Below are 12,408 nucleotides of genomic sequence, written 5' to 3' on the forward strand. Positions count from 1 at the left end.
ACTTGAGTCAGAAAGAATTGAGTTCAAATCTGTCCTCAGACATAAATGTGTGACCCTGGGCAAATCATTTTACCTCTGCTTCATTTTCCTCAGCTATCAAATGGATGATAGTAATTGCACGATATTTTCTCAGCTAGTAAATGAACGATAATAGCTCTCAGGATTGGAGTGAGATTCAAACACGATAATTTTTGCTGTGTGAAATATAGTGTTGCTGTTGTTGCTCTTGTGGTTGTGGTAGCTGTTGTTGCTGTTGAGTTGTCTCTGTCCTTCCATGATGCCATTTGAGGGAGTTTTCTTAAAAAACATACCAGAGGGATTTGTCATTTCCTTCTCCAGCTCGGTTGACAGATGAGAAAACTGAAGCAAACTGAGTGAAGTGACTTGCCCAGGGTAACACAGCTAGCAAGTGTGTGAAGCTGGAATGGAACTCAGTTCCAGTGCTCTATATACCATACCACCCAACTGCCTATATCATGGAGAAAACTTCTTCATTTAAAAGTACTTTTTATCACTGAAATCATAGGTTCTATTTCATGACAGAGGAAGACTTCATGTGTTCCTGGCTCCAAGGCTTATTCTCTATTCATTATACCATGCTTCCCCTCTTAACATATGCTCTATAATTATGGTATCTCACTACTGTCTCCAAATCTGCTGCACTTAATTCTCAGGAAATCTTCTGGTTTATTTTGAATTTCTTGCTTTTGAGGAGTGCCATCTAAAGGCCAGGTCATAGAAAGGCTTCTTCCTTTTTATTTCAAGGTTGAAGCAGAGGAGTAGAGGGAACTGGTCTTCTCAAGCCCCACAGAGTCATGAATCTGGGCATACCCTCTGACCCAGAAAGATCACCCATAGACCTATACTCCCCAAGGAATCAAAGGAAAAGGACCCATATACACAAAAATATTTATGGTATAACTCTCTTGGGGCATGGAAAGGAACTGGAATCTCTCAAATGGATAATGTTCAAAGAAGTTATGGTTATGGTGGGCACATTCTTGTGCTAAAGGAAATGATGAAGGGAATGGTTTCAGAGAAACCTGGAAAGACTGGCATGAACTGAGGCAGAATGAAGTGAGCAGAACCAGGAGAATGGTTTATACAATAACAACACTGTAAAATCAAATAATATGGAATGACTGAAGAATTTAGATCAATACAATGAAGAAACAATTCCAGAAGCTTAGTGGTGAAGCATGACAGAAAAGAGATGGTCTAAGGGTGCAGAGTATATAATTTTATGGACATGAGGATTTGGTTTCCCCAACTAAATGCATGTATATATGTATATCATACAAACATAAATACATATTCATATATCTATGTATATGGTTATTACAGAGATTTTATTTTTCCTTTATTCTCCTGGAATGGAAAAGGAGGATGGAGAAAAAAACAGATTTTTGTTCTTAGAAAAAAAGAAAAATTCAGCTTTCAAAAAATAAGAGCTTTTGGCTCTCCCCCAAGTCTCTACCATTCACCTCATTTGTACCTTCCTTCAGCCCAGGAGGTCACATGCTTTGTCTGAACTTGATGGGAAGGACGTTGGGGTGGTTGACATTGTGAGGGGGAGGGAACTGAGACTTTTGACGAGTATGTTAAGTTTTCACTTAATCATTACCCTTGCTGACATCAATGGAAATGAAATTGCAAGGAGCTTCTAGACTCTAGAGGATGGTGAAGTGGTGTTCTTGACTGCAGGCCAAATGCCCAAACTAACAATTTGACATCCTAGAACAAGAGTTCTTAAGTTTAGACTTGGATCCTAAATTCATGGACAGAGTTCAAGGGATCTGTGAACTTGTTTGTTTAAAAAAAATCTTTATTTTCATTAACTTTGGGGGGGAGGGGGGGGTTGCAAGACAAGGGAGGTAAGTGACTTACCCAGGGTCACACAGCTAGTAAATATTAAGTGTCTGAATCCAAATTTGAACTCAGGTCTTTTTGATCCAGGGTCAGTGTTCTATCCACCGTGCTACCCAGTTGTTCCTGTATTTAATAACTTTTAACTGAATTTAGCATTTGGAATAATGGAATTATTGCAATTTTTTAAAACTTAGAAGGGGATCCATAGGCTTCACCAGACTTCAGGAAGGGCTCATGACACCAAGACCTTTTGTTCTAAATCCAGAAAGCTAGGAGAGAGCTTTGAAGTCTGCTAGACTAACTTGCTCATTTTATAGATGAGTTAACTGAGAACCCCAGAATGGCCCACGTGGCTGCAGAAATGAGAACAGCCATAGAGATGAGGCAGGTAATGAGAACAGGCACCAAGTCACAGGTCTATCCTGAGGCTTAGGTAGAAAATAATTGTTGTTGACTCCCACATGGAAATAAAAATGGCTCACCCTGTTTCCCAAGGCAAAAGTAGAGGGTTTGCATTCCAAAGCAAAGCACAAGGAGGCCTTGAGAGCAAACGGACATCTCTTGAAGTAGGAAACTGGCTGTTTGCTTATTTGGGTAATGCTATAAAAAGAACTTTATGGGTATGGCTGAAATCTGAGCTTTGGCCTGATGCAAGGACTGTGTTTGAAAAGCTACCGGAAAGAAGGTAAGTCCTTCAACCCTTGAGCTGAGCTCAGGAGTAGACAATAGCTTAAGACCTTTCAGATCCCCTTGGCCTTCAAGTTGGGAGTAGACTCTGAAAGAGCATAAAAGATTAGTCTGTGCCCACTGCCTATGGCAGCCAAACTGATTCCTAAATTAATTTGAGAGAAGGTTTTGTATAACAGTACCCCTCGGATGGTATTGCAAAGCCCTAACAACCCTGTGAGTTAGCTGACTAGTAGTGTTTAAAAAAGTAAATGGGAAGACCAAGGTTACACAGAAAGTATCACAGACAATTCAAAATAATTATTTATTCATAGATTTATTATGTTATGAAATGCTTGTTTTGTTCCACAAATTAAAAATAAAATTTTTAAAGTTTCAAAGAGGCTATTGGATACTGGGGATATTTTAAAAATGGGGGGAAACCCCACAGTTAGCTCTTCACTTCAAGGATCTTTTGTTTTACTTGTTCTACTTTCCAGATAACAAATCCAGCCCTTTATCCACTACTCTCCCTTCCCCCATACACCCTTTTGTCATTTCCTTGCTCAAGATGCTTCAGAGTTTCCCCTAGGATTAAATGAAGACTTTCTCTTATATTTAAAGCCTTCACAATCTGACTCCAGCTTATGTCTGCTGACAGATCTCATATTATAATCTACTTATGAACTTTTCATTTCAGCCAAGCCAGCCCAGCTATAGATCCCACATCCCGGATTCTATTTCCTACCTTTTATATGAAATGTACTCTCTACTCTTTCCTTCTTGGAATTCTTCACTTCCTTCAAGATATCACAGAAGTATCACTTCCTACAGGCATTTCTGGATCCTTCTAAGTTGTTAATATACTCCCAAACACAAGAAAAATTATGTGTTTACACTTTAGAATGATACTTGAAAATTGTATATTCTCAGAACCTAGCAAGAAGGTATTTAATAAATGATTTGTGGATGGCTACCTCTCACTATAATTTTGTTTTTGCTCTGTACAGGCATATTTCATTTTGTCTTATTTTATTGTACTTCACTGATGTTGCATATTTTACAAATTTTAAGTTTGTGGCAACCCAGTTTTAAGCAAATCTTTCTGCATCATTTTTTTCCCATCAGCCTGAGCTCACATTGTGTCTCTGTGTCATATTTTGATCCTTAGCACAGTATTTCAAACCTTTTCATCATCATTATTATTGTATCTGTTATGGTGATCTTTGATATTACTGTTGTAATTAAATTGGGACACCATGAACTGCATTCATATAAGAAGACAAAGAAATTATAAATGTTTGTGTTCCGACTACTCTACCAATCCATCATTTCTTTCTCTTTCTCTTTCCTCTGACCTCCTTTTTTCCTAATATACAGCACTATTAAAATTAAGCCAGTTAATAGCCATACAATGACCTGTAAGTGTCCAAGTGAAAAGGAGTGCCAATTGATTTGGCAAGTTTCACTGTTGTCTTATTTGGAGATATTGCCATAACCATCCCAACCTTTAGCAACCACCTTGGATCAGTCGGCAGCCATCAACTTGGATGCAAGACCCTCGCCAGCAAAAAAGATCATGATTCACTAAAGGCATAGACGATTGTAAACATTTTTAGCAACAAAATATTTTAATGAAAGCATATACTTTGGTGTTTTAGACATGTTATTGAACACTTAACAAGGTGGTAACAAAATCATCTCATTGGTATCTCTTTCTGGCCTTTGTTCTTCTGAGTATTTAAAAAATCTTTGATTTCTTTGGTCTTTTGTTGTTATTCTCTCATTAAATGACAAGTGTTTCATGACAGTGTTGAGATATAATAGAAAAGATATTAGAATTAGATGAGATAGGAGACTTGGGTGGGGGTGGAGTGTTTAGTCATAGCAATGTTAATGTCATCTTTTATCTTATCAGATAAAACAAATGATGATAATAATCCCAACCTCCCCCCTCATAGAGATGGGAGGATGTAACAAATGGTGCAAGATATGTGAGAAGTTTTCTGCTATGCATGGTTTCATACATATAAGGTATCCTCTTAAGAGCTTTCCTATATAATTTTATTCATTTGGCATATCCCCACCAGACTCATCTTCCTCATGATAGATCTGATCATGACATTTCTCTGTCTATAAATCATTCCCTTTTACCTCTGAGTTAAGTCCATACTCCTACAGTTGGCATTAGAAGCCAGGCATTATCCTGCCACTTAAGCCTCATCTTGTTACTCCATTTTCTGTTTTTTATGCATGAATCAAAGTGAACTTCTCTTGTTCCCCAGATCATATTCTTTGTTTTTGAAAAATCCTCTCATTATTCTGTAAAGTTCAATACCATTTCCTTCATAAAGTCTTTTCTATCATGTCATTAAACTTCCTCTGGTAACAAAGGAAAACAAGCAAAATCAGCCTCAACAATGATTAAATCTGATGATAATAAAGAGAAGATCCCATACCAGCCCTCTCTTAGATCAATAATAATAGAAAATATTTAGCTTTTAATATATTTCATGTAAAGAGAGTAAATGCCACTGCTTAGAAACTGAAATTTTATACTTGATTTTTTGCTTTTCCATTAAGTTTGAGTCTGCTCTGCTCAGTGAATGAGTTGGTATAAGGAAGGCTGTTTTCCCAGGATGTTGGAAGAAAATATTTGTATTTTTATCTTCCTATATTTTCAAAGTAATTATCCCTTTGGAAAAGCAAATTAAGCTAAATGGTTAACATTATACTTGGTTTTCTATTTGTGAAAAGAAAGAATAGATACGGACTTTATGTCAGAGCCTAGAGATACTTCTGGAAATGTGGTAATGAATTGTAATGAAAATACCTTTAGAAGCATTAGACCAAGCATAGAAATTCTGTAAAGGATTCTCGTCTTCTATGACTAGAAGAAACTGATTGACTGCATAGAAAGAACAAGGTGCTCCCTTAATGAGCATTCATTTTTGAAGAAGACCAATCACTTCATGGGATTGTGACTACAGTTCCCAATGTATCACCTGCTGTTTTGTTGCTTGACTATTATCACAGGACTGAGATAGGTAAAAATTTCTTTTTATTCTTTTTTTTAGGTTTTTGCAAGGCAAATGGGGTTAAGTGGCTTGCCCAAGGCCACACAGCTAGGTAATTATTAAGTGTTTGAGACCGGATTTGAACCCAGGCACTCCTGACTCCAGGGCCAGTGCTTTATCCACTGCCACCTAGCTGCCCCTGTCTTTTTATTCTTGTATGAATTAGATTTAAGTAAGGTCAAGTCAAACAAAGTTGTCAGCTTCACTTTCTCTTCCAGAATCACCAAAGAAAAGCCAGGATGATTGGTGATGGCTTGGGATGTAGCAGATGTGGCATCTTCACACTCCACAGAGTCATCTTTATGGTTGTTGGAACAAATTGTTCTCATCTGCCTGTTTCACCAGGGGAAGTCTTCACATACTTGGCATATACATCCCCCTAACTTACTGATCGGTTGGTTGAGGTCCATTGGTTACCTTCAACATGGTTTAACCCATCTGCTGAGACTGTTCTTGCTAGAGTGTGGCCACGTATTCAGACTAAAGGTGAGAGCTGAGTACCAGGTGGACACCAAAGGTGTTGAACCCCTGAAAAGGGTTCAACAAGCCCTCACATCAGATGTGCTGCCAAGTAATGGCTGTGAAGCAAATGGGGCTGGATTTGAACTCAGATTGATTCAAGGATTGGTGTTCTATCTACTGCACCACCTAGCTTCCCCCACCCAAATATATTTTTGAAGAAAAAAAGAACTAGAGACCAGAGCTTCTGTCATTTTCTCTTAGGTTTCCCTCTCTAGGTTTGACTTCATGGTCAGCATCCTTTGAGAGACAGTGTAGAGATCTTGGGCCCTTCCTACTGAGGTTAAAATGTAACCCTGGTCTCTGTTTATTCTTCCATGTTTTAAAGGGAGGGATTAAAGATTCTGACCTTTTGAGTTTTTGAAAGATCAGGAGAGTGAACCTCTGGACATTCTAGCATTTGAGGTTTTTAGTCAACCCTGTGTCAATGCCCAAGGATCAAGACCTGACCAGATCAGAGATAGCTGAGACAGGAACTCAGCTTGCATCAAGATTATGTTTGAGCAATGACATTAAGATTGTTAAGTTTGAGTCCACTCTGCCAGTGAATGAATTGGTAGAGTGTTCTCCCTCCAGTATATTGGAGGAAAATATTTGCCCTTTTGGTCTTCCTACATTTTCAAAATAATTATCCCTTTGGAAAAACAAATTAATGTTAAATAGGACTAGAGTGCTAGTCATTGACTGTTACTTAATGGTAGAGAAGAGGGGGGAAGGAATAGAAGCAGAAATAAAGAAGAAACACCCACTTCTAATCCCACCAAGTCCCAAGGGGGCAGACATAGTGCTTCCATTCTCTCCCTATGTTGAGAAATTTGAATCACCTGGGCAAATTTTGTTCTACCCAGCACGTTCTATCTGCCTTCCAGAGAGCACTGGCATATGCCATATTGTATTTCTTTTACCCTGCATCTGTTCCTAGACATCATCCTATATCAATTTGGATTCTTTCTATCTGCAATTGGCCAACCAGCAAGTGTTTCTTCCACCCCACAATCCCTGGGTCCCCAGTTTGCTTCCTTGATTGGTTTTTGTTTGCTATTACCTATAGTGCTGCAGGGAATGTTTTCATATAGATAGGGTCACAGAATCAGGGCTGGAAATGGATTTAGAAACTATTTAACCAGTCTCCTCTCTGAATAGATGAGGGGACTGAGGTCAGAGAGATGAGATCTGCTGGGTCACACAGTAGCAAGAGTGAGGGTTTGACTCTGTGATCTCCAGTGGAAAGAATCCCAGATCTGGAGTCACAGAGCCTGGTTTGAATTTCGGTCCTATTATTGATAACCTTTGTGACTTTGGGTAAGTGATTTTAAGTCTCCGGGCCTCGGTTTCTTCAGATATGGACTAGACACCCTCTAAGTTTCCTTTCTGTTCTTCAATCTTCCAGATGATTTTTCCCCAATGAATTTTGTTTGTCTTTCCTTGTTTGAGGTCACCCCCCCCAAGTAGGGAAGAAATGACACCAAAGGGTGTCATCCCTAGAGCAAAGAGTGGAAACAATTTTGTAATTCTTCTATATTTCCAAATTGTTTTCCAAAATGATTGGAGTAATTTACAGTTACATTAGCAAAGAATTCCCCCATCGATTGGGGTTTAGGATTGGGTTTTTAGAGAAAAATCTGTCCCATTTATTTTCTATGCCTTCAGGTTAAAGTTTGTTCCCCTGAGTGGCCTAAGGCACACTGAATTCAGGACACAGTCTGCCCTGGAGGCATGGGTTCAAATCCCACTTCTGGTGCAGTTAGATGGTATAGTAGGTAGAGCAGTGGTCTTAGAGTCAGGATGACAGGAGTTTACATCCAGCCTTAGACACTTGACTCTTACTAGCTGTGTGACCTCAGACAAGTCACTTCACCCTGATTGCCTCACATTCAGGGCCATCTCCAGTCATCCTGATTCATATACGGCCATTGGACTCAGATGGTTCTGGAGGAGAAAGTGAAGCTTTAGCACAACATCCCCTCATTCAAATCCAATTCATGTCCTCGTCATGACATCACCTCCCTGATGTTGTGATCTTTGGAAATAAAGGACAAACATCATTTCCAATGAGACCTGATTTTTGGTACCAGAGAAGAATCCAAATTTTGTTCTAGTCCCAGTCTCTTGACTTCACTCTCCCAACCACTTCATACTTGGGGCATCTTTTTGTTTCTCGTGGTTTGTTTGCCCTTCTTTTGACTTTAATAACCAGGAAGTCTGTGATTTTACAAGCCCTAAGACAAATGGTACCAATGATTGTGGCATTTAAGAATGTATAATAAAAGTCAAGGTCTCAAACAGGAGTGGCAGTTTGGGATTATGAAGAGGAAGGGAAAGACTGACAGCAGAGATCCTTGGCCCTGGGTTTTAACAGCACCAATGATTTAAAACTAGACTGCAGGAAACCTTGGAAAACATACTGGTTGCTGACTTCAGGTGACGGAGGAGATGGAAGGAAGAAAGTTATCTTACAGTAAGCATAGCACAGTCACACCCTTGAGATCATTTGAACTCACTAGATTCCCAAGTAAAAGTCAAGGCAGGGATTATTATGATTCCTGTTTTATAGATGAGAAAAGAAATGATGTCTTCACAGTGATGATTATTTAAGATTATTTAAGAGTAGTAGACCTTGGAGCAGCTTGGTAATGCAGTGGATAGAGCACAGGCCCTGGAGTCAGGAGGATCTGAGTTCAAATCTGAGCTCAGACACTTAATAATTACCTAGCTGTGTGGCCTTGGGCAAATCACTTAACCCCATTACATTGCAAAAAACTAAAAAAAAGAAAAAAAGAATGGTAGGCCTTACTAGAGGTAGAGAAAGGTACTTTTATGAATGAATTAATGAAAAAGCATTAGTGAGCGGGAAATATATAAACCAAAGGGAAGATGGGACACAACTCACATAGGGGAGAGGTGACCAGGATTGAGTAGTTTGGTTTGGAATGTGGCCTGGAGCCACCAGGGAAGAGACCGCTGACTCATTTTTTTAGCAATTGAATTCTTAATTTGATTATGATTCCTGAATTAGAAAGGGGGAAGGGGAAGGGAGAGGTGATGAGGGCCATAGAGGGCACCAGTCAAGTTGATGAGAGGATAGCAGAGGAACAAAATGGAGGATGAATAGAGCAGCTGGACTGATGGTATAGGCTCACCAGTTAGGAGAGTAGGGTCCCAGGTCAGATGAATGATTGAATCCTCCCTTGTATTTACATGTGTATTAAATCCTCCATTCTGGTCCATGGAACTGTTGAGTAGATTGAGGTGGAGAGAGGAGGATGGGTGTAAAATGTGACCTTGGCTAAGCCCCTTAAACCTCTCTAGACCCAAGTTTTCTCATCTGTAAATTATGTTACCTGTGAAGTCCCCTTAGTTCCCAGTTTAAAATTCTATGATCCCACGAACTGGATGCTATCCAAGGACCTTTCCCACTCTCCAACTATGAGCTAATGAATTGAAAGGGGAGTTTGTAGAGCTGAAAAACCTGAGGTAAAGAGAGTGATAGGGAGCCTGCCCCCTCACACTTAATACATATGTGATCTTGACTAAGTCACTTAACCTCTGTGGGTCTTGGTTTCCTTGTCTATAAAATGGGAATAACAACACCTATAGTACTTACTCCACAAGGTTGTTGTGAGGCTCACAATTATTGACATTACTAAAATGCTTTTGAAACCTTATAAAGCTATATCATTAATCCAAGATGCTTCCGGTAGGTTTTGAATGGAAATACTGTGATGGGACAGGAAAGAAATCAATGATATTTTAGCAAAGAGACATAGAATCCCAGAACTGGAGGGACCTAAAACATCAGACTCAAACCTGAGCCAAATCCCTCCTCTTCTCTCCCCCCACAAACTGTAATCTGGCCCAGGACTCAGTCCCCATGCATATCTGAAAATATGTGCCCAGCATGCTCAGAGAATAACAGAAACAACTTTAAAACCAGGCCTAGACCATGTGGAGAATCATCCTGCACCCCCCCCAAGGGCTTCTCAGGGTTAAAACTGCAGAGAATAGTAGATGTCACAAGTATTCTTTTAAAGTATTGAGGAGAAGTTGCATAGAAAGAGGAGAAACAGGAGGAAGAAGAGGAAGAAGGGAAGGAGGAAAAGGAAGAGGAGGAGGAAGGCAGGGAGGAGAAGGAGCAGGAGGAGGGGGTTGTTCTTGTGCTTCAGTCTCAAAGATCAGGATTTCAGGAAAGTGATATCATTATCTTGGTTGGTAAGAAAAAAAAGAAATTGATTTGCCTTATTGGATGATTATTAAATGAACCAAAAGCACTATATAAATGTGAGTCATGTTAGTACAACCCCATGTTGGTCTTGAATGCAATCAATATAAAAATTCCAAAATGATAAAGTGAATGATTTTGGAAGGAAGAAAGGTGGGAGGGAGGGAAGGAGGGAGGGGGAAGAAAGGAAGGAAGGAGGGAAGGAGTGAGGGGAAAGGAAGGAGGGAAGGAAGGGAGGAAGGAGACATAGGAAGGAAGGAGGGGGAAGGAAGAATGGAAGGAGAGATGGAGAAAATGACTACAGCAATCTACTATTTCACAAATAGTAGCTTCTGGAATAAGAACTATTTGACAAAATTTGTTGGGAAAACTGGAAAATAATATTGCACAAACCAGATATAGATCCACATCTCACACCCTATACCAAAATAAGATCAAAATGGGTAGAGGATTTTGACACGAAGAGCAATACCATAGATAAATGAATGGGCCAAGAAATACTCTATCTAGCATATCTGTGGAAAGGGGATAAATCTATGACCAAACAAGAATTAGAGCACACTATAAACTGCAAAATGAATGATTTTGACTTATATTAAATTAAAAAGGTTTTACACTAATAAAATCAATGCTGCCAAAATTAGAAGGTAAGCTGAAAGCTGGGAAACAATCTTCACATCTAGGAGTACTGATAAAGGTCTCATTTCTAAAGTATATAGAGAATTTTATCAAATTTATAAGATCACAAGTCATTCCCCAAATGATAGATAAATGGTCAAAGGATATGAGCAGTTTTCAAATAAATAAAGCTATATATATAATCATATGAAAAAATGCTCCAAATCATTGATTAGAGAAATGCATCCCACACCTATTAGATCAATGTTGGAGAGGTGGTGGGAGAATTGGGACATGGATGCATTGCTAGTGGAGTTGTAAATGGATCCAACCTTTCTGGAGAGCAATATGGAACTATACCCAAAGAGCAATAAAACCATTCATACCCTTTGACCCAACAATTCCAATTCCAGGTCTATATCCAGAAGAAATTATAGAAAAAGGGAAAAGTCCTACATGTTCCAAAATATTCACAGCAGCTCTTTTTTGTAGTGGCAAAGAATTGGAAATTGAGAAGATACCCATCAATTGGGGAATGGCTAAACCAGTTATGGTACATGAATACTAGGGAATACTATTGTTCTATAAGAAACTATAAATGGGGGCAGCTAGGTGGCATAGTGGATAAAGCACCGGCCCTGGAGTCAGGAGTACCTGGGTTCAAATCCGGTCTCAGACACTTAATCATTATCTAGCTCTGTGGCTTTGGGCAAGCCACTTAAACCCATTTGCCTTGCAAAAACCTAAAAAACAAAACAAAAAAAAACTATAAATGGTCATACTCTAGAGAAGCATGGAATGACTTACAAGATCTGAAGCTGAGCTAAGGGAGTAGAACCAAAAGAACAATGTACACATTAACAACATCATTGTAAAATGCACAATTTTGATGAAAGCAGCTCTTCTCAGCAGTGCATTGAACTAGAACTGTATTAGACTGGCTATGGACTACATTATCCCCATCCAAAGGAAGAAAAACAGAACAAAATAAAATCCACCAAAATAACCCCAACCCTTCAGAATCTGAACATTTTATGAAAGTTCTTTCTTTCCCTTAATCCTAATTCCTCATACTGAAAATTGCTAATCTATAAACAAGTTTGTCAAAATATGTATGTACAATGCTAACCTAACTGCTTTTTTGCTGAGGGCAGGAGGGGTGGAAAGGGAGGATGGAAGGAAATTTTGTAACAAAATATACATGTGCATATCAATGAAAAATAAATAAATTTTAAAAAAAGAAAAAAAAAGTACTCTATCAAGAGCTCCAAGTGCTCTATTTGTTCACCAGAACACCAGTGCCTAAATACCTTTCTAGTCTCTAATCCACTCCCACTCCTGTGGCATTTAGTAAGATAAGATTCTGGTGTTCAAGTACACCAGGCGAAGATAATTCACAATATTCCCATACACAATGGTCCCAATAGAGGAGGAGGAGGA

This window comes from Macrotis lagotis, chromosome 5, assembly GCF_037893015.1.
Source record: "Macrotis lagotis isolate mMagLag1 chromosome 5, bilby.v1.9.chrom.fasta, whole genome shotgun sequence".
Classification (NCBI taxonomy): domain Eukaryota; kingdom Metazoa; phylum Chordata; class Mammalia; order Peramelemorphia; family Peramelidae; genus Macrotis; species Macrotis lagotis.